This window comes from Myxocyprinus asiaticus, chromosome 8 (assembly GCF_019703515.2).
Source record: "Myxocyprinus asiaticus isolate MX2 ecotype Aquarium Trade chromosome 8, UBuf_Myxa_2, whole genome shotgun sequence".
In the NCBI taxonomy this organism is placed as follows: domain Eukaryota; kingdom Metazoa; phylum Chordata; class Actinopteri; order Cypriniformes; family Catostomidae; genus Myxocyprinus; species Myxocyprinus asiaticus.
The window spans coordinates 52,242,297-52,266,199 of NC_059351.1; the positions used below are offsets into that span (position 1 = coordinate 52,242,297).

The window sequence follows — 23,903 nt, forward strand, 5'->3', positions numbered from 1 at the left end:
CATGTTTAAGAGATTCTGAAGTGCATTCCACAAAGATTTAATATTTGTTTCTTGAAATATGTTTTTTTTTTTTCCTTGATATGTTGTACAGATCAAGGATTACTGTACATTTAAATTCACACTAAAGAAACCATTCAAAAACCTGTTCTGGTGTTGGTGCCTCCTGCACTGTTGGACTCAAACATCAGACCTGCGTCATAGAAAACCCCCATACTGTCCTTTCCACTACCTGCTGTACAGCCAGTGTCATGTTTCTCTATGACGTCCCAGATCTAGAAGTGACATCAGACAGAGACAAATCAACAAAGAGACCATTTAGGTATTAAGGTATTTTTAATTGTTGAACACACAGTATTGTACATTGCAACAGTTAAGAAATTAATTACCTTTGTCTGAGTGAGTCTGTTCTTGTCATTAAGGACATACACACCCTTATCTACAGCCACCAGCCCAACTTTAGCCTCCGGGTCTCCAGTTATTTTCAAGCTGAACTTTTCTCCTGGGCGGTATTGTGTTGGGTCCTTCACCTCTACTTTGAGCTGGGATAAAAAAAATAAAAAAAAGACATTATTTTTGTTCCGTTCAGTAACATTTGTTAGGGGCATGGAAAAGTACTCTAATATTTGCTTATATGATTTATTATGTACTAACATTTAATATATTTTTTTTTAAAATATTTAATATGGAGCCAAGTCCCATGCTTGAGCCCCTCCATTATGGATAGCACACCAAATCTGCACACCTTAACGTGCTCCAAGTCTATCCACAATATTCTCAGCGAGTCTACTGTATTTCGCAAGATGAGCAGAATTTCCGGTTGGCTAGCGGAAGTGCGACTGGTTGGCGTTTTGTGTGTAGCCGGTCTCTGCTTGCTTGCATGTCAAGCGGTTAGATTCTTGCTTTTTAAATATTGTAAGATGTCTTTAAAATTCCCCAGACAATGTGTGCAGTTAATGGTTATCCTAATAATTAAGCAAAACTAAAGTTTTATCTAAAACAGCAATGTTATGATCAGAAACCACTCGCAAAGCGCTCCAGTTCCAGATACTGCTTCTTTCATCGGCTCCCTACAGAAGGACTGACTTCGGAACATCTGTTTGAAAAAGTTTGGAATAATTTGTTTGTGTGCTGTTTGCACTTTATTGGCAAGAAGTCAACAGCGGGGATTACTTATATTATCCACCGTTACAGTCCGGCTACGATAGACGTCCAGAAACTAAGTGCAATGATTTACATAAACGATTGCATTTTTGTGCTTCTGGTGTGTGTACATGTGCTGAAAGTTCATTAGACATTTTGAGAGTTTGTTCATTTCTATTCAGCATTGGCCTTTTTATTGGCATTATTACTGAATATAAAAAGGAACTGTGTTTTATCTGAACTGTCTGTGAGCAGAGATGATGTTTTCAACTGTTTTCATGCTGTGATGCTAAATGGATAAATTCTACAATGCAAGACCATAATTATTAGATGAGACATGTACAGTAGTGAGATGTTTTATTACATTTAAAATTAATTGTATTATGATTTTCCTCTTTTCTGCATTTGTCCTGCCTGCAATTCACTTTCTTTTGAGTGTCTTTGCAGAATGTGCATATCTTCGCTTAAGGGGCAAAGGTGATTTGAAAAACAGTGTGGACATTAGGTAGCCTACCAATTAATTTTTTTTGTACAGTGCTTTTATTAATACATACTGTTTTATAGTTGCTTTACAAAGAACATTGAACTATTGTGCGCAATTCAATCAACACTGAAACATTTGATGTATGTTATAGCATTTAGATATGGAGATTAAGTATGTAAACTGACCATTATAAAGCTAGATTGAGCATACTACACAGTCATCTCCCACAAAATAATTATATTTTATCTGAAAAACGGTCCTGTAATACACGAGCATCCTGCTGTCTGGACCTCCCCTGTTTCTGATGTAAGTACATAATCTCAGTACAACAAGCTTTTCAGATTCTGACGACTCAATATATGCTTTAAAATAATCATAATTATCTACAGTTCTCAAAATATATCCAGCTTTACAGCTGTGAAGGCGCTAATAAGCTACATATCTTTTCAGGTTAATCTGCTCAGGTACTTCCATCGATGGATAAAGACTCGACAAAATAACTAAAATGCTTCTATATTTGCAATATTTGGCCTTCATCCTGAAACCCATAATCATTATCAGATGGGTGAGGAAGAACAATATCACCTCGCTATAATTCTGTGATCATTTGTTCTCAAGTTTCTGTAATTTTTAATGCTGCGTTAGTACATAATAGCGATTGTTTATGCTTAACAGGAAGTTCCGCCCACATTGAGCCCGCAAAGAGTCATGGGACTCTGGAATTTGGTGGATATGAACCAGCGAACTGTAAGTAAGCCATTCATAGGATAATTGTCTTGAAAACAGTAAACACTATGTCTTTGTGGCATTATAAATTATGACGCAACGTATCAAACCCGACACAACAATATCGACCAGTGCTGTGAGTTTGGGGCGGGACTACATGTTTGTTTGTTTAACAGCAGACAAGGGGCATATTCAAAAGGCTGTCTGAAAACAATATTTACTTTTTCCAATTCCGTTCCATGGCGATAGTGGCACAGACAAAAAAAAAAAAACACTTCAGCTTTAATAAAATATAGGAAATGCATGTTACTGATATTTTTATTTCAAAGTACATGTACCATTCATTAAACAGTGTATTACTTACCAGTAGCCATAAACAACTGCAGATAAATTATGTGTGCTACTTTCATTACATTAAGAATTTTATCGGATTCATGCATATACACGCACAATGAGGAATTCCTTGTGTATTTTGAACATGTTGAATAAACCTTATGCCTCCTAATGGTTGACCAACCTTTCCCATGCACGTATCCTTCACATCAACCCAGACTGAGTCAGACACCACCTCAGAGCCCACATGGTAATAAGCCACAAAGCGGAAGGAGGGCAGCATGTCTTTGGTTACAAGTTGAGACAGAGATACTAGTACTTGTCCTGTCTTTTGAAACCTGTGTGCTTGCACAATCTGCCCTTTACTTAAGATCTGGGAAAAAAACAAAAAAAAAAAACAGGAGGGGCGAAGTGCATATAAACAGCCAACGTACATTCATTTACAATAAAAACACTTTTAATGAACACTACTCTACAACTACTTTGAGAAGCTTGCAGCTTGACAAGCTAGTGTCAATTTAAAGCAGTTAATTTAGTCAAGCTGTAATTTTGAAATAGTTAGTTACACTATAAGAACAAAACGTAAACTACATTGAAATTATTTAAAGTGTGCTCCTCACCAAATAGGTCAAATCCTGCTTAAATACTCGCGGTCTTCTTCCCAGGCTCAGCATGACTTTCATTTGATCACCAATCTGAAGCTCTTCAGCATTAATGCCAATGTGAAGGTAGTTGTTGGAGCCACCTTTGGACTTGTAGGCTTGAGCTGTCATCTTCTTCACTGCCTGCTGCTCATCTTTTAATTGAGGATCCTTAGTCTTTACCTGAAAATAATAATAATAATAATAGTAGTAATAATAATAATAATAATTATATATATATATATGTTTGGTATACATTTACACTTGGTTTGTCAAATGATTAAAGTATTTAATTTAAATAATTACATGATAATTCCATTAATTATTCAAATACAATAGTTTAATATATAATGATTATATAATTATAAATATAATTTTGTGGCAGACGAGTAAATCATTGATAAAACAATACAAAAAGTGGCTTTAAAATCAAATCAAAATCAAATCACTTTCATTGTCACACAACCATATACACAAGTGCAATAGTGTGTGAAATTCTTGGGTGCAGTTCCGAGCAACATAGCAGTCGTGACAGTGATGAGACATATACCAATTTACAATAAACATCAAATTTACACAACACAATTTAAAGTCTAATATAACATACACTGTACAGTATACAATACACACAATATAGATACACAATATTCAATAAAAAAGTAAGTATAGTATATATAGAATGTACAGTATTGTACTGTATTGACATTCAGGCTGTCGGTTGATAGTCAGTTGTACTTATAATAATATAATTTATGACAGGCCGGTGTGAGATATAAGAGTAATAAGAGTAATAAAGTGCAGTGCTGATGTATTTTGATCGTGGGAGATCAAGAGTTCAGAAGTCTGATTGCTTGGGGGAAGAAGCTATCATGGAGTCGGCTGGTGCGGGTCCTGATGCTGCGATACCACCTGCCTGATGGTAGCAGTGAGAACAGCCCATGGCCCAGGTGGCTGGAGTCTCTGATGATCCTCCGAGCTTTTTTCACACACCGCCTGATATATATGTCCTGGAGGGAGGGAAGCTCACCTCTGATGATGTGTCTGGCAGTTCGCACCACCCTTTGCAGTGCTTTGCGGTTGTGGGCTGTGCTATTGCCGTACCAGGCGGAGATGCAGCCAGTCAGGATGCTCTCTACAGTGCAGGTGTATAACCGTGTGAGGATGTGGCGGTTCATTCCAAAGTTCCTCAGCCGTCTCAGGAAGAAGAGGCGCTGATGAGCCTTCTTCACAACGACTTCAGTGTGGATGGACCATGTGAGTTCCTCAGTGATGTGGACACTTTAAAAAGCAATATATAGTTTATTTCCATAATATTGAAAATAACCCTATCATTTGACTACAGTCCACAATAATCCAGTTTGCAGTTGAATTATTATTATTATAAGGGTTTTTCTTAGGACACGTCAATATACACATGCGTCAGACGGACGCTTTTGGAGCATCTCACTTTGGTTGCATTATGTCACACAGTGCTTTTAGGTCGCTGCGTCAAGTTAAATGTAGTTTGAAACTTAGAAAAACATACCTTGAGAGCTCTGCATTCAGAATTGCGCCAGCTGTGTTTGAAGAAATCCTGAGTGCGGTTTGTTCTCTGTATAGGCTGCGCGTTGCCTATATAGCTGGAGTTCCCTATCTGTCACTCACTCGACGTTGGTGTCGATGTAGTGACACTAGGGGTCACTCTTGGGAGCCCGAGACACCTCTGGTCTTTGATAAAAGGCCAATGAAAATTGGCGAGTGGTATTTGCATGCCACTCCCCCAAACATACGGGTATAAAAGGAGCTGGTATGCAACCACTCATTCAGATTTTCTCTTCGGAGCCGAACGGTCATGCTCATCGAGCTGAATAGCACTGTTCATTCACCTCTGCTGGATCTGACGGCGCATTTCAGCGGCTTCTCCCTCCTCTGCACTGGTGCACTGCAGAGAACGCCCCTGGGCGCTTCGGCAGAAAAACTAGAGAGTATATTTTCTGAAAGAGCATTTTTCCCCTCTAAAAGAGTATATATTTCTCTAAAAGAGCGCACACACGGAACGTCTTTTTAAAGACGCGTCTTTTTAAAGATGCCTTTCCGTTCGTGTGTTATTCCTGGTTGCGGTCGATTTCTCTCAACTTCGGATGGTCATGATCGCTGTCTTTCGTGTCTGGGCGCGACCCACACGGAGGCAGCGTTTATGAATGGCTCATGTTCTCACTGCAAGAACATGACCATGGCAACGTTGCGGTCGCGGCTTGCTTTTGTAAGAAAGCAAGCCACCCCAGCGGCTCCCCGCCTTGGTCCTCCTACCTACGGGTTTGAGGTCAGCGCGGCTGGCGCTGGGGGCTATTTGGGGACCTCAATGGGATCGCCTCCGCCGGGTTCCCCCCCGCGGACCTCCCATTCCCCAGCACGCTCGTCTGCCCCAATCGGGCTTCCGGATGAGTTCGCCGGCTCGTCGCACGGCGAGTCTGGCTTCTCGTTCGAGGCCCGCGAAGATGATGAGCTTTCGAGCGCAGCGTCGGAGAGCGGGCTTGTCCAGTCGGACGCAGAAGCCTCAGCTGGGCTTCCCCTTCGGGGACGGTCGCCCAGTTACAGGCCGACGCCGAAATGACGGACATGCTTTCCCGGGCGGCCGCGAGCGTCGGGCTAGAGTGGAACCCTCCGCTCTCCCCTGAACCCTCGCGGCTTGATGATTGGTTTCTGGGCTCGCGGCGCCGCTCAGACCGGCCGCGCCCCGCTCCAGTGCCATTCTTCCCGGAGGTGCATGAGGAGCTGACGAAGTCGTGGGAGGCACCTTTTACTGCCCGAACCCGGCTCCACAGTTCCCCCGCTCTCACTACCCTCGATGGCGGGGCGGCCAGGGGCTATACGGCGATTCCCCCGGTGGATAAGGCGCTCGCAGTGCACTTATGCCCGCAGAGCGCCGCCACCTGGCGTGGACGCCCTAAGCTCCCCTCCAAGCCCTGTAGGCTCACGTCGTCCCTGACGGCCAAGGCCTACAGCGCTGCTGGACAAGCTGCCTCTGCCCTGCACGCCATGGCTCTCCTGCAGGTCCACCAAGCCAAGGCACTGAAAGAACTGCATGAGGGTAGTTCCGCCCCAGATTTGATGCAGGAACTGCGCTCGGCGACCGACCTCGCCCTCCGGGCGACGAAGGTCACAGCGCGGTCTCTTGGGCGGACGATGGCCACACTAGTGGTCCAGGAGCGCCACCTGTGGCTCAACCTGGTCGAGATGGGCGAGGCCGACAAGACACGGTTCATTGCTGCCCCCATTTCCCAGGCGGGCCTATTTGGCGACATCGTTGAGGACTTTGCCCAGCAGTTCTCGACGGTAAAGCAGCAGACGGAGGCAATCCAGCACATCCTGCCCCGGCGCGGCTCAAGACCCCGCACCCCGTCTGCTCGTCGCCAAGGGCGTCCCCCTGCGGTGACTGCACCGGCTCCGCCGCAGCCCGCCCCTCCGGCCCGGCCCCGGCGTGGAGCCCACCGCAGGAAGCCGACGCCACCCGTCTCTCAGCCGGCACCGAAGAACCCACGGAGGTCTTCGAGGCGCCCCTGAGACGGACAACCCAGGGACGAGGGAACCCACTCACCTGGAGCTGGTAGAAAGACCACTCCATCCCCCGGTGGAGGGCCGGGTGGAAAATCTTTTGTTGCCTTTTCGTTTGATTTCGCCGTACGCCCAAGTGGCTGCGGTACCCAACAGTTCAACAAAAGAGCGGCTTCCTTCCTCCCTGGGTCACATACCCGCTGTGTACGGTCGTCACCACGACTACCGTCCACGGGCTTTATCTTGCAGGATTGGCGCTCCAGCGGTGCCCTTTTCGCCCCTGAGCGCCCAGCTGTGGCACAAATCCACCCCCGATGTGACAGCCTCCACGGGTCGCGAGGACAGGCCTCTTCCTCCCCCGTCCCAGGCTGTTCCGGGGGTGGTCACAAGGAGCCAGGTAAGTGCTTTGATGTCCCTAGACTCAGCACGGCCACGACGTGCTGTGGCACCTCGCGCTCCACCCCGCCGCGAGGCCCCACCTGCCGGTACGTCCGACGATGTTGTCCCCTTGGTTCCCCTCGCACAGAATTTGGACGCATGGCTTGCACTTCCCAATCCGTCGCGGTGGTTGATCCGGACCGTCCGACTCGGCTACGTGATTCAGTTCGCCAGGCGCCCGCCCAGGTTCAGCGGTACTCACTTCACCTTCGTCAAGGGCGAAAACGCTGTTACTCTGCGCGCGGAAATCGCTACCCTCCTACGAAAGGGCGCGATAGAACCTGTCCCTCCAGCTGAGGTGAAGAAAGGGTTTTACAGCCCCTACTTCATCGTACCGAAGAAAGGCGGTGGGTTGCGGCCAATCTTGGACCTGCGAGTACTGAACCGGGCTTTACACAGACTCCCGTTCAAGATGCTGACGCAAAGACGCATTTTAGCGAGCGTCCGGCATCAGGATTGGTTCGCGGCGGTAGACCTGAAGGACGCGTACTTTCACATCTCGATCCTTCCTCGACACAGACCCTTCCTGCGGTTCGCGTTCGAGGGTCGGGCGTATCAGTACAAAGTCCTCCCTTTCGGCCTGTCCCTGTCTCCTCGCGTCTTTACGAAGATCGCAGAGGCTGCCCTTGCCCCGTTAAGGGAGGTAGGCATTCGCATTCTCAATTATCTCGACGACTGGCTAATCTTAGCTCACTCTCGAGACGTGTTATGCGCACACAGGGACCTGGTGCTCTCGCACCTCAGCCGACTAGGGCTTCGGGTCAACTGGGAAAAGAGCAAGCTCCTCCCGGTTCAGAGCATCTCTTTTCTCGGTTTGGAGTTGGACTCAGTCTCTCTGACGGCGCGCCTTACGAACGAGCGCGCCCAGTCGGTGCTGGCCTGTTTGAAGGCGTTCAAACAGAAAACAGCGGTTCCACTGAAACTTTTTCAGAGGCTCCTGGGGCATATGGCATCCTCGGCGGTGGCCACCCCGCTCGGGTTGATGCATATGAGGCCGCTTCAGCACTGGCTCCAGACTCGAGTCCCGAGACGGGCATGGCACCACGGGACACACCGCGTGGCCATTACACCGGTCTGTCACCGTCTTTTCAGCCCTTGGACCGACCTCTCGTTTCTACGAGCAGGTGTTCCTCTAGAACTGGTCTCCAGGCGCATCGTGGTCACGACAGACGCCTCCAAGACGGGCTGGGGCGCTGTTTGCAACGGGCACGCAGCCACCGGCCTCTGGACGGGTCCGCGGCTGCGTTGGCACATCAACTGCCTCGAGTTACTGGCAATTCTGCTCGCCCTGCGGAGGTTCCGGCCGTTGATCCAGGGCAAGCACGTGCTAGTTCGGACAGACAGCACGGCAGCGGTAGCATATGTCAACCGCCAAGGCGGTCTGCGCTCCCGCTGTATGTCACAACTCGCCCGCCGTCTCCTCCTCCGGAGTCAGCAGCACCTCAAGTCGCTGCGAGCCACTCATATCCCGGGCAACCTCAACGTTACAGCGGACGCGCTGTCACGGCAGGTTCCCCGCAGGGGAGAGTGGAGACTCCACCCCCAGGTGGTCCAGCTGATTTGGAGTCGATTCGGTCGGGCTCAGGTGGACCTGTTCGCCTCCCAAGAATCCTCCCACTGCCCGCTCTGGTACGCCCTCACCAAGGCTCCTCTCGGCATAGACGCATTGGCACACAGCTGGCCCCCTGGCATTCGCAAATACGCATTTCCCCCAGTGAGCCTACTTGCACAGACACTGTGCAAGGTCAGGGAGGACGAAGAGCAGGTCATCCTGGTAGCGCCCTACTGGCCCACCCAGACATGGTTCTCGGACCTCACGCTCCTCGCGACAGCTCCCCCTGGCAAATTCCCCTGAGGAAGGACCTTCTTTTTCAGGGACGGGGCACCCTCTGGCACCCGCGCCCAGACCTCTGGAATCTCCATGTCTGGCCCCTGGACGGGACGCGGAAGACCTAGGTGGCCTACCACCCGCGGTGGTAGACACGATCACTCAGGCTAGGGCCCCCTCTACGAGGCGCCTGTATGCCTTGAAGTGGTCTCTGTTCGCTAAGTGGTGTTCTTCTCGACACGAAGACCCCCAGAGATGCGCAGTCGGATCAGTGCTTTCCTTCCTGCAGGAGAGGTTGGAAGGGAGGCTGTCCCCTTCCACCTTGAAGGTGTACGTTGCTGCCATAGCAGCACACCACGACGCAGTTGAGGGTAAGTCCTTAGGGAAGCACGATCTGATCATCAGGTTCCTAAGAGGCGCTAGGAGGCTGAATCCCTCCAGACCGCTCTTCGTTCCCTCATGGGACCTCTCCGTAGTTCTTCAGGGCCTACAGAGAGCCCCCTTTGAGCCTTTGCAGTCAGTCGAGCTGAAGGCACTCTCCCTGAAGACTGCCCTCCTGACTGCGCTCACTTCCATCAGGAGGGTAGGTGACCTGCAAGCGTTCTCTATCAGCGAAACGTGCCTAGAGTTCGGTCTGGGTTATTCTCACGTGATCCTGAGACCCCGACCGGGCTATGTGCCCAAGGTTCCCACCACTCCTTTTAGGGACCAGGTGGTGAACCTGCAAGCGCTGCCCCAGGAGGAGGCAGACCCAGCCCTGGCGTTGCTGTGTCCGGTGCGTGCTTTGCGCATCTATTTGGATCGCACGCAGAGCTTTAGACTCTCTGAGCAGCTCTTTGTCTGCTTCGGTGCACAGCGGAAAGGAAGCGCTGTCTCCAAGCAGAGGATCGCCCACTGGCTTGTTGATGCCATATCTATGGCATATCTCGCCCAAGACATGCCGCCCCCGGTAGGGCTACGGGCCCATTCTACCAGGGGTGTAGCGGCTTCTTGGGCTCTGGCCAGAGGTGCCTCTCTAACAGACATTTGTAGAGCAGCGGGCTGGGCAACACCCAACACCTTTGCAAGGTTCTACAACCTCCGGGTGGAACCGGTTTCGTCCCAGGTAGTGGCACGCAACACAAGTGGATAAGCCCGGGATAGCTGGCCGGGTGTATCACTTGCACATAGCGCCTCCCACCTCCTTTTGAGCTGAAGACGTGCGCTGTTAATTCCCAGTAGTGTTCACAAAAGTTGTTTCCTGGTTGATTTCCTCCGAGCCCTGTGCTGGGGTAGGTGCTCCGCATGTGGCGGTTCCCTGTAAGGCTAACCCCATGCGATCTATATCTTCCGCTAGCTCGTTTCCCTGCTGGCAAACGGCGTCTTCCTTGGGCAGAGTCCCTCTGCCCCAGTCTCCATGTTGTAGTACCTCCTCCCCCATTGGGCAGGATCTACCTTGAAGGCTCTCCACATGGTTGGAAAGACCATGTGATGTATTCTTCCACTTAAATATCCCCCCCTCTTGGGGCGAGGTGTGGTCTCCGCAGTGTCCTCCCCTTGGGAGGGACACCCCCCGACTAGACCTGGCGGCCCAGTCGGATAATCCCCCTTCTTTTTTAGGGAGTGGAAAAAGAGAAGGGGAAAAGAGGCCACGACTGGGTTAAGCCCGTCTCTATCTTTGGGTAGTCGACTTGTCCCCAAGTAGGGCCGTTCGACACTCATAACTGTGTTGGGGGAGGTTACGTGTCGACCTGGTGCGCTGGCTATGAGGCACACAGCAAGTCTGCCCACCACACACCGCCAGTTCACGTAACACAGTTCAGCCTTGTGGCGTTTTGTATAGGGACCCCTAGTGTCACTACATCGACACCAACGTCGAGTGAGTGACAGATAGGGAACGTCATGGTTACTGGTGTAACCTCCGTTCCCTGATGGAGGGAACGAGACGTTGGTCCCTCCTGCCACAACGCTGAACTACCCGCTGAAATGGCCGGACCTTATATCGGCTCCTCAGCGTAAAACCTGAATGAGTGGTTGCATACCAGCTCCTTTTATACCCGTATGTTCGGGGGAGTGGCATGCAAATACCACTCGCCAATTTTCATTGGCCTTTTTTCAAAGACCAGAGGTGTCTCGGGCTCCCAAGAGTGACCCCTAGTGTCACTACATCGACACCAACGTCTCGTTCCCTCCATCAGGGAACGGAGGTTACACCAGTAACCATGACGTTTCGCTTACTGCCCCCAGCTGAAAACAGGTGGTTCTTCAAGGTTGAATTGCTCCGCTGTTAGGTATAGACCATATTACGTATGGTCCGGCGACATGGTTAACTGTGTTCATTTTACTACAATTAATTTTTTTAAATAATCATTCGCACTGAATTATCGTGTTAAATCGACAGCCCTAATTTAGACACATGCTACACTGTCAGGGTTGAGAGGGTTACTTTTCAAATGTAATCCGTTACAAATACATATTACTTAGTAAAAAATGTATTCAGTAACTTAATCCAGTTACCACAATAGGAAAGTAATGTAATCAGATTACTTTTTGTTACTTTTTGATTACCTCAAGATGGCATATGTGAATAAAGTCAAGAGAAAAGCAATATTTTCTCCAAGACTATTAATTATGCCTTCTGAATGCAAACAAACCATATTTGAATAATGTTATGAGTGATGTAGCTATTATTATGTACAGTATAAGAAAAAAAAAAAAAAAAAACATGAAAAACAGGCACACTGCCTCCTTAATAGGAAAACAGAATGTGTTCAAATATAGAACAACTCCGCATTTTTAACCAAATCAGGTGATCTGTTACAGAAAATAGTTTATTTTCTCATCAAGCAAATACAGTTAGAACAGATGCACTGAATTATGTCTTGTAAAACACTACAAAGCTGAATTTTGTCATGTATTGCAGTTAGCATGTAGACTAATTGACACTGACCATTCATGAACCTCCGACTGCAATAGGTAGATCTTCTTTATCACCATCATCATCATTATTATTATTATTAATGCAGTGCCTCCAGTGTCTGTCCTCTGCTTGCTCATGATCCACAGTCAAACATCATCAGCTAACATTTATGGGTGATTCTGTTTATGTTTAAAGAGGATTTGAATGAAGAAAAAATAAAATAAAAAATCTTGTTTTAAAGAATAGATAAAAATAAATCTAAACCTTTTTAGTGTCTTGATTTATTTAATCCTAATTTCTATGAGTTTTCAACTTTTGAACTTCTTAATGATACATTTATAATAAGAATCAACATCAGATAAATTATACATTGCACTTTTCCCCTAAGAACTTAATTACATTTTCAATTCATTTGGTATTCATGTGTACAATTTGGATTTTTTTCAACAAAGAAAAAAAAGAAATGCTGTCCCAATTACAGTTGTCACTGCAGCATGGACTCATTTCAGAGAACAATTTTAGAGTTTCAACTGAAGTTAGAATGGAAATGAGAAGTCACACTAAAGTTTTGACACACTAAAGTTTTGGTGTCCGGTGTAGCGGAATACTGGCTGTTCGCCAGGGGGAGTGGTCATTTCTCTGCTTCTATTCCTGTTCCAGCGAAAACAATCAAAAGGTGGTCTGATGGCGAAATTAGGGAACACTTATGATTATTTTTAGCTATCCTAGCTAACATGATTTACGCATGGGTCTTGCCTTCAAATGCTTCTGTAAATTATGTATCGGATCCTTGGAAAAACACTGCATCTTCACAGCTGGAAGGTATAAATTGCACTGAACTGTAATATTGTTTCCCTTTTCTTCATTGAAGTAACAAGAATGTTGGAAGTTCCACAAAAATTATAATATTTCTCCAGTGGCCATTGCGATGAAACAGCTCTTTTAATGGTTTGACGTGTTTTGTTTATTTTTTATATATATTGCAAATTTTAATCCTGCTAGTAATTCCAATTTTTACCAAATGCAACTGTAATCTGAATACGTTGAGTTTTTATGTAACTGTAATGGATTACAGTTACACGTTTTTTGTGTCCTGATTAAAAGTATTCCGTTACTCCCCAAGCCTGTACACTGTACACAAACAACCCTAAACGAATAGTTCAGTATTTGAATCCTCTCCCACTATTCCACAATGAAGCTGACTGAACATCAGTGCAGTTGAGATGCCAGGTCTTACAGTGATCTCCAGTGTCGAAGATCCTTCCTGAGAATTGATGGTAGCCTTCGCAATGCCATTGGCTTTGGTTAGACCACTGACCGCTCCAAAGTTGACCTCCACTTTCACATTTTCAGCAGGTGTCTGGTCAGGATTTGTAACATAGACCTTTTGGAAAAACCCAGACCACAAGAACAAAAAAAACAAAACAAGAAACATTAAAACAACAGCATAATGTAATTTAGCTCACTGGATTCAACGAATTAATAATCCACAATTTTATTATCCACGTTAAACTGGTTACCATTATAGCATTCAGGATTTTTTTACTTATAGTCTATGTTTCATACCGAGATATCAAAGGGCATGCCAGGTTTGAAGTATTGTGGCGTTCTTTTGAAGTGGATGGTGTACGGTGATGTCACAATCTGAATACCTCTCCTGTGAGCTTCTACCATTTCACTGCCTGAAAACACAAGCATCAATCAATTCCTGAGACTTGAAGGAGTGCTCCCAAGTGAACAACTTCCAATTTTTCATCCCTAGGATTATTCTAGATTACTATTAGTAGTATTATACTCTTCAATCTTTCAGTCTTCAGGTAAAAATGGGATTTATGTGAGTGTAGTGTTACTGTGTATCAATGACTTGTATGTTGTTTTGTTTATTTCCAATAAATCATGGAGCAATATGCATTGCATCTTTAAGAATAGCTCAATGCAGAGCAGTAAGCAAATAGTTTTGTGAATAGAGGTAGCACAAAGGAATTTTATATTCATTTAACATGCACAGACAGCGAGCTTGCTAGTGTCCACCTTATGATGAGCAATCTTTAAATGTGTCAGTATCACCTACATATCTATGAGTTTTCTAATAGGAAGTGACCAGACATATAGACTCAGTTCTGTTTGGCTCTCACCAGTTTCTGTTAAAACACTGACTGAAATGTAAATAGATTTCCCGACAAGCTGGTTGATGTCTGGGAAGGTTCCTTTGATCATTTGGCTTGTCAGTTCCGCTTTTCCTTCTCCACCATAAATCTACAGACAGACAAAAAGTCACATCAGATCTCAATCCATGTAGTTTAGCTTTGAAATACCTAAGCTGGTAATGCTAGAGAGCTAATATCAGTGATTTAAAGCAGTTGCATGTATATCTGACGTACGTGGGAGAGATGGAACTGACTGTGAGTTATTGAGAGATGGCTGTTGTGTAAAAAAAATGAACATTTCGCCGGAAAAGGGCATAAAGGATTAGTTCACCCAAAACTGAAAATTCTCTCATCATTTACTCACCCTCATGCTATCCCAGATGTGCATGACTTTCTTCTGCAGAACACAATCAAAGATTTTTCGAAGAATATTTCAGCTCTGTAGCTCCATAAAATGCAAGTGAATGGGCGCCAAAATTCTGAAGCTCTAAAAAGCAGTTATAGCCACCATAAACGTAATCCATATGACTCCAGTGTATTAATGAATGTCTTCTGAAGCGAAGCTCTAGGTGTGTTTAAGAAATCGATCAATATTTAAAACATTTTTTACAAAAAATTCACATGGGTCGAGGTCTCAAGCACGTTGGCAAGTTCATGAAATAACTGATGCGTGAAATCCGAAAAAAACAAAAAACCGGAAGTGCAGTGTTGTTTACAACACAGGAGCATAGAGAATCATATGTCAACTGCGGCGCCATTTTGGAATGGTGAACAAGGAGAGCTGTTTGAATCGGTTTGAATGCAAGTGAGTGAGTGGACAAGATGCCTCAGACCGAGTTACCACTGCATAAACTCCTTTTGTGTGGTAACAGTATTGCAGCCCATAGAAAAAGCTGCTAATAAGGGATCTACATATGAATCTCTATGCAGAGGTATCTTTTGCGAGAGGCAGCTTGAACTTCACCCTTGTCAACATACAAACCTCAAGCTGTCCGGAAGTGAACATTTTTAGTAAAAAATAATAAAAAATACTGATCTATTTCTTACACCTTCTGCTTTGCTTCAGAAGACATTAATTAATCCACTGGAATCGCATGGATTATTTTTATGATGGCTATATGTGCCTTTTGGAGCTTCAGAAAGTTGGTACCCATTCACTTGCATTGTATGGACCTACAGAGCTGAGATATTCTTCTAAAAATCTTCATTTGTGTTCTGCAGAAGAAAGAAAGTCATACACATCTGGGATGGCATGAGGGTGAGTAAATGATGAGAGAATGTACAGTTTTGGGTGAATTATCCCTTTAAATTGTTTTCTTTTTGTCTCCAGGAGGGGACTCAGAAGTGTCAGATGTAAATATTTGTGATGGACATGTAGAGTAATTTTGTAGTAGAGTAATCTAACACATAAAAAACAAATATTCCTTTAACAATGTCATGTATCCACAGCACCAATCTAAATTTTTTAGTAGTAACAGCAAGATTAAGGTGAGAGAATCAGTTTCTTTGTTGCCTATGGCAGGCAAAAGCACAAAGTTAAGCCGAATGCAGTATTCGAGCAGTGTTTTTACTAGTCAAATATTTAAAGGTGAATGAGTACTCGATTATTCGATTACTCATGCACATTCCTAGTAGAAATAGGCACTTCTTGTCTTGGCATATATAAGATAAAGATTTTGTAGACAAACTCTGTTCGGGAAGTGCTTTATATTAGTATCTATGTACAGTAAAATGTGACTTTTGTAAAGTGTATTTTCTCATGCACCATTACACTAAACTCTCAAAAGTCCTGCGCTCAAGTAAGTGCACAGTGAAGGTGTTTTCAGTCTGGTACTTTACATGAGCATAACTCAACTTTTAAAACACAGATCTGTCAAAACTCTGTGATACTCACCTGAACCCTTCGCAGAGAGCCAGCAATGCTTATTTTTCTCTCGTTGTCTATCACACCAAACACCACAAATGCACCTCCATTCACATTTTTACCAAACAAGTACCTAATAAAAAAAAAACAATTATCATGTATAATGTCAAACATTTACGAATACTCTTGTGATAATCAAATCACTATACAATGTTGTGGATACTTTACACCATTAAAATATATCTAATATATTGTATACCAGAAAAAACATACTAGGAAAAAAACAAAAAACAAAATCAGACAGCATTCAGTTTGTCATACTTAGCAGTTATGTCTACTTTTAGAGAGTCCTCATTGACATAGAAGAATGGTTTGCTTGGATTTAAGGTAACTTTAAAGCTGGGCAGTGCTGCAAAAAAAACAATAAATAAATAAATAAATAAATAAAAACAGTTCAGCAATTCCTGTTCTTTAATTTTCACACAATGTTACCAATATAATCATTTGTTTTCAAGAGGAGGGAAGAACATTACCATAATCCTTGACTTCAAATTCAGCAGTGAAGTTCTTTTGGGCAGTATTTGTGTACATTGCTGTCAACTTCCAAATCCCAGAGCTTCAAAAGATGACCAGTAAATTGTAAGCCATATTAAATGAACAACCAAATACAGTAAAAGTAGATTTAGATTTAGTAAACAGTAGGGGTGTGCAGCAAAGCTATTATCTATATTTGTATCTGTATCTGTTCATACGACAACATTATCTGTATCTGTCTCTGTATTTGGATAGTACCGCGTGTAGGCAGGGCTTAAACCGTAAGTGTGCCAAAACTAAATGAAACTCCCATTTTTAAGCATTAATCTTACATTTATAGTTTCTAATAATAAAATATGCCTTTTCATAATAATAGCCTAATAATAATAATAATAATAATAATAATAATAATTATTATTATTATTATTTTTTTTTTAAATATTATTTTACTCTTTTTATTTTTATTTTTTTTGTCTTACCAGATGAAGCTGAATATGTAGGCTACATTAACGGCTACATTAACTGTGGAATATGTTGTTAACTTTGGTTTCTCCTAGTATTTCAGATATTAATATCTGCATGAAATTTCTGTTTGTCTGTTCATGTATAACAATTGTTTATGGTGGCAAGGGGTGGCAAGCAAAATGTGAAATGTCAAGCATTGAATAATAAATACAAATTGCAACATTAAAAGAAATGAAAATAAAATCAATATAGCCTACAAACATGTCCCGTAAGTCTATCAGGAATTTCTATGATATGACACCAATATTTAGAGCATTTTAACGGATTTTAAGACGGATAGACGAGCTCCAACATGAAATCATCGCTTCAGGTCAGGTTTAGGCTGTAAATAAGTACATGGGAATCACAGGTGAATCATGTGATACATTAACATAGAGAAGCTTCAAGAAGTGGAAAGTGTACATGATGTCGTATCTTAATGTTACACTTGATAAGTTTAAAGAAAATTAAAGAAAAAAGCCCTGCACCATGGTACAATGATCACACTCATGCTCTCAAGAGAGCAGCTCGGAAAATGGAGCGCAAGTGGAAGAATACAAAATTAGAGGTATTTCGCAGTTCATGGAAGGATAGTGTCTGTAGCTACAGACAGGCACTAAAAGCTGCCAGGTCAGCATATTTTAGCAAACTCATAGAAAATAACCACAACAATCCTAGGTGTTTATTCAGTACTGTGGCTAAATTGGTTAGGAATAAAACCTCAACAGAACCAGATATTCCGTCGCAGCACAATAGTAATAACTTCATGAATTTCTTTACTGATAAAATTGAAATAATCAGAAATAAAATTGGAATTATGCAATCATCTGTCACAGTACCTCAGAAAACAGTGTCTCATAATTTTCCTCACACGCACCTTCAATCCTTTGCTGTCATAGGTCATGAAGAGCTAACAAAATTTATCAAAACATCAAAAGCCACAACATGGATGTTAGATCCAATACCATCCCTGTAATCTCAGAACCTCTTCTTAATATTAATAACTCCTCACTATCCTTAGGACATGTCCCAAGAAACTTTAAAATGACAGTTATCAAACCGCTTATTAAGAAGCCACAACTTGATCCTGGTGAACTGGCTAATTATAGACTGATTTCAAATCTCCCGTTTATGTCGAAAATACTAGAAAAGGTAGTATCCTCCCAAATATGTTCATTTCTACAGAGAAATAGTATATATGAACAATTTCAGTCAGGATTTAGGCCCCATCATAATACAGAGACTGCACTTATCAGAGTTACAACTTACTTGCTCTTATCATCTGATCGCGGCTGCATTTCACTTCTAGTGCTTTTAGATCTTAGTGCTGCATTCGACATGATAGATCAAGACATTCTCTTGAATAGGCTAGAGAATTATGTTGGCATTTGTAGAGTTGCATTAGCATGGTTTAGGTGCTATTTAGCAGACCGCTACCACTTTGTCTGTGTAAATGAGGAATTGTCAAACCAAACAAAAGTAAAGTATGGAGTGCCACAAGGATCAGTTTTAGGGCCTCTGCTTTTCTCCCTGTATATGCTTCCCCTGGGAGATATTATCAGGAATCGTGGAATAAGTTTCCACTGTTATGCCGACGATACCCAACTTTATAATTCTTCAAAACCTGATGAGATTTCACAATTCTCCAAATTAGCAGAGTGTATCAATGAAATAAAAGATTGGATGGTCAGAAATTTCCTTCTACTCAATTCCGACAAAACATAGGTACTAATTATTGGACCAAAAACCTCTAAAAATAAGCCGCTAAAATATCATTTGACTCTCGATAAATATACTGTTACATCGTCTTCAACAGCGAAGAACTTAGGTGTTATATTTGAAACCAATCTGTCCTTTAAAAATCTAATTACCAATGTTTGTAGAACAGCATTCTTCCACCTAAGAAATATTGCTAAATTACGACACATGCTTTCTGTTGCTGATACCGAAAAAACTAATTCATGCGTTCATGACCTCAAGACTAGATTATTGTAATGCATTACTGGGAGGATGTCCAGCAAGATCAATAAATAAACTTCAATTGGTTCAAAATGCAGCAGCCAGAGTGCTGACTAGAACCAAGAAATATGATCATATTAGCCCCATTTTATCATCGTTACATTGGCTACCTTTTAAATGTAGTATAAATTTTACAATTCCGTTAACTACGTACAAAGCTTTGAATGGTCTAGCTCCGCAGTACTTAAGTGACCTTCTACCATGCTATATTCCATCATGTTCATTATGATCGCAAAATTCTGGCCTGTTAATAGTTCCTAGAATATCAAAATCCACAAAAGGAGGCAGATCCTTTTCATATTTGGCTCCTAAACTATGGAATAGTCTCCCTAACACTGTTCGAGATGCAGACACACTCACTCAGTTTAAGTCTAGACTAAAGACTCATCTATTTAACCAGGTATACACCTCATTTATTCTTCAACTCACAATTAGGCTGCTTTAGTTAGGTCAGCCGGAACCAGAAACCAGATACATTGATCGTGATCTATAACTCTGCAATAAATTGAATGGCATCTATGTTAATATTATTCTATTTGTTTCCCTGTCTTAACCTCGGGACTCCTATCCTGAGGTCACCAGAACCGGCTGGATCCAGCTCCATTCCTGCTTCATGTTGGACTCCACTGCTATGTGTCACTGAGTGATGATGACTAATAGCAGCCGGTGCCAGCTAAACATCACTTCAGTCTATTACGATGGACTTCATAGGATGAACGGATGCCAACTCCAACCATAAGACATGGAATACTTCATATGCCAGTGCCTAAACCTAGACCTCACCAAAATTACCGGCCAGGTTGAACTGCGATGCACCTAACTGATCTCTGCCTGCATCACCTCGGTCTAATGATGGTCTACACTCTTATAATGGAATACACAGACTCTCAATTAATTGCCAACAAATGCCTTCATCAGTCAACTAACAAAGGACAATGCATCTATGTGAACTTCTGCAGTAAATCCAGGATTGACTACAAAGACATTAGTCATTAATCTTACAGTTCATACAAAATCTTTGTTTAAACACTGACCCTTAACACTTACTTAGTTTAATAATTTTAAAACATGACTTGCACTATATATAAGTAATATTGGCATTATATTCATGTTGTTTAGCCAGAGGGGAACTGGCCCCCACAGTGAGCCTGTTGAATTATCAAATGTTGCACTTGACACAATGAACAAACCTGGCTAGTTCAGGTAAAGGAAATGTGTCAGTCTTGATCCCTCCAATAGGTACGAATGTATCTCTCTTGAGTGTGATGCCCTGTGGATTCTTGTGAAACAGTCAAAATGCAAATGGAAGTTAGTTGGGAAGACCATACCGAAGCAGTTTGTTACTGCACAAAAGGGGTGCAATGATTTAATGTATGGCAGAAAGAATATTTGGTTTTCACTACCATGATTTCAACTGAGATTGAACTTCCATCACATGAATGTTGATCAGGAGTTAATGAGAAGATCCTGTAATTAACTGGAGAATAAACAATTGTGTTAATTTCTAGAAGTTACACTACAGCTGTACTGTAAAAGCAAATGCATACACACAAATATGCCTAAGCCATGTATGCAAAAAGAACTTCAGCAATATGTGATGATAAAATGAACATACTGTATATTAGGAAAGCAAGTTTGGCATGGTGTTCTCTACCAGCCATTACTGGCAATCACAGCATTCTAGCACAGTTTACACCAGCCTTCTTCAAATATGATAATAATACAGTTTTCTTTCGGTTGTTACAATTCACAGGGTGTGATGCACAATCTTACCTTTGCTAGCAGGTGTGTAGAGGGGCTTGTCTGTTTGTAAGAATATATATCCAGACTGGAAAGAGACCATGACCACTTTCTCCAGAATGTTGGATGGAAAGTGAGCCTGTAGATACACATACTGCTTCTGCAGAGGATCATCAGTGAAGAAGTTTTTATCACCAGGAATCTGCAAAAAATACAACAGACTGTCTGAATTATTTTGTAAGTGCTTATACCTCTTGTTGACCACATCAATAATTGTAGGGACAATCCCTCTGGAATAACCTGGGGTAAGTAAAGGGCCAGTGTCCCGTTGCAACAAACTCCCTAATTTATGAAAACAATCAAGTTATGAAGACAAGTACGTCTCACCTTTATATCTGTAAGGATCTGGAAATGGTTGTTGTGCGTCAATTTCACCGATTTGGACACTATATCTATGTTTTTGCGTGGGAAGTTTTTCACAGAAATCTTCACATCCAGGTCTTTTCCTGAGTAGTCCTGAGCCTCCACAAACACATTATCTGAGGAACCCACCCTCAGCAAATTAGGAGCTGACAGAACATACCTTTGAAGGTGAATGTAAATTTGGATATTTATATTTTTCTAACGTGACACATTAGGTATTTTTCATGAATTTCAGGTACATACAACTACCTTTTGGAGGTTTTCAAAAAGTTTAAGTACTTACAGTGGGTCACATAACGTGAGTAAAGGAAAGGAGAGAATAGCAACAGTCAGCGTCACTCGGTCCACAAGCATTGTGTCCACCAGCTCCTTTCTCTGCCTGTGTTAGTGACTAAAAGATGAGAATCGGTTAGGCTTTTATCATTCACTTGAATCCCTTTTAATTTCAAGACCATATCATTGCCCTTAGAACTTATTATTGAGTAATTAAAGTATGATCGAGCAATAAGAACGGCTACTGATGTATGTTAGTGTTGTGCAACAACTGTCAACAGTTCAATGGAAAGTGTTGCCTAAAATGTTCTCCACCCAGTTTCACCATATTGTTAAATCCTGTCTAATTTGTAAACTAATGGTGAAATGGCAAACCATGATCCACCGATGCAAGACAATGAAAATTATCAAAATGTTGTCTTCGTCTAATGACCACTACCAGTTAGAAAATTTGATTTTTTTCCCAATATCGATAACTTAGGTGGTGGAAAAGGCTGTAAAAGGCTCTAAATGACATTCATTGAATTAAAAGAAAACAAAATCATCAAGTTTAATTCATAAAAGAATTCATTGCAAAAAATCCTATTGTTATCAAATGTTTTTGTCTTGTTTTCCATTTAAAATGATCTAAAAATCCTTAAAATAAGATACATTTACTTGAAAAGAAACATATAAGATATTTAGACTTGCTTTCAGAGTATGAATTTTGTATATAAGTGTATTTTTTCACTTGTTCATACCTCTGCCAGTGCAGTAAAGACATTCAAGATACATTCTCTGGAAACAAGTCAAAATATCTTATATGTTGTTTCTCAAATAAATGTATCTTATTTTTAAAATATAAAAATATTAAATATTATATTCAACATTCTCCAATAACAAATGTTTCTTCTGCAGTATAACTCCTAACGTAAATGTACGTAAGGACATGGGTGTAGAATACACGGGGATATGGGGGACATATTTCCCTCACTTTCAATAAAACCAAAGTTCGTCCCCCGCACTTTTTCACAGGGCAAATGTGTTTATGCTGTGTCTTTCATACAGCAAGTGTCTAAATGTGTAAATGCAAAAGTTAAAATTCACTAGTCAATCATGTAATTAATTCAATAAAAATGTATAATCGATTGAGAGCCTTAAAAATATATCTTACATATTTATGTTTGTCTTGCACTAATCGTTCTGTCCCCCTCACTTTTGAAATGATTGCTACAGCCCTGTGTAAGGAGTTTTAGATATTTATATTGGAAAACAAACCAAAAAAGCCAAATCAAAAAACAACTTTTCTGCATTGTATAATGGGCTAACACTACAGTCTCTCACACTTTTATTCACTTGATTTTGATCCATCTTTAACTTACAAAAAACAAAGTCTCTCTTCTTAATAGATCTATGTATCGGCAATTTTCTTCATGATAAGATACACACCGTGACACATGTTATGATTCACTACGTCACGAGCCATCATGTTATAATCTAGCTGCAGCAAGTGCATACAAGTGATGAGCATCTCTGCGCGAGACAGTGTATCAGCCGGGAGAAGTTTGAAACTCTCTCTTCCTGTTTTTCATGTGACTTATTTCTCATTGTTTTTCTCTGACCGCACAGAGAAATGCCAGTTTCGGAGTTTGTGCTTATTTATACAACCTGCTTCCTTATTATTTGAACTTTAATAAAGGATGTGTTAAATACAGTATATAACACTAGGGTGTTTCCTTTTTAGACTCTCTGACAGGCAAGTTTTGCTGAAGCTGAATGCCAGGTACGGCTCCGCTTTATTTTTACATCACAACGGCATTGCTTCTGTATTTACTTATTTTAATTTTTGTATTATAATTCCCTCATACTTTGTGATCTACATCACCTTAATCTGTTTAGAGTGCATCTGGACTGTGAACTGTTCTTTCTTCCTCTCCTTAACAAATGGGCGTGGCTGGGGAGCTCTGTAGTGCCACCTTTTGACAAAAGTGGTGAGGTCAGTTTCTTCTACAATCACCAAACTTGCTACATATATTGTTCTCATCAAGCCGGACAACTTTCAAAATTACAGTCATTAGCTCCACCCAACAGGAAGTCAGCCTTTTTGGATTGAATGTGCATTTTTGAAAATTGCAGGCCCTGAACTTAAGAATACTCCTCCTAGGGGATTCATGTGACTGGCATCAAACTTAGGCAATATTATGCCAAGACATTGAAGATACTAAATTGCGAACAGACTTTTGAATGGTGTTGCAATGGCGAGGCAATAAATTAAGGGAAAAAATGTGAAACAGGAAGTTTCTTATAACTTCTGTGTGCATTGTATGATTTTGATGAAAATTTAGCTGTACATTTTGTAATGGAGGCTGATCACATTTATGTGGCTATTGTGGGTCA

General features: G+C 42.3%; 1 pseudogene; it reads right to left on the reverse strand.

Moving 5' to 3' along the window:
- LOC127444735 (complement C3-like) overlaps positions 1–21,749 on the reverse strand; it is a 58,936-nt pseudogene extending 37,187 nt beyond the window's left edge.
- Positions 21,750–23,903: the final 2,154 nt, after the last annotated feature.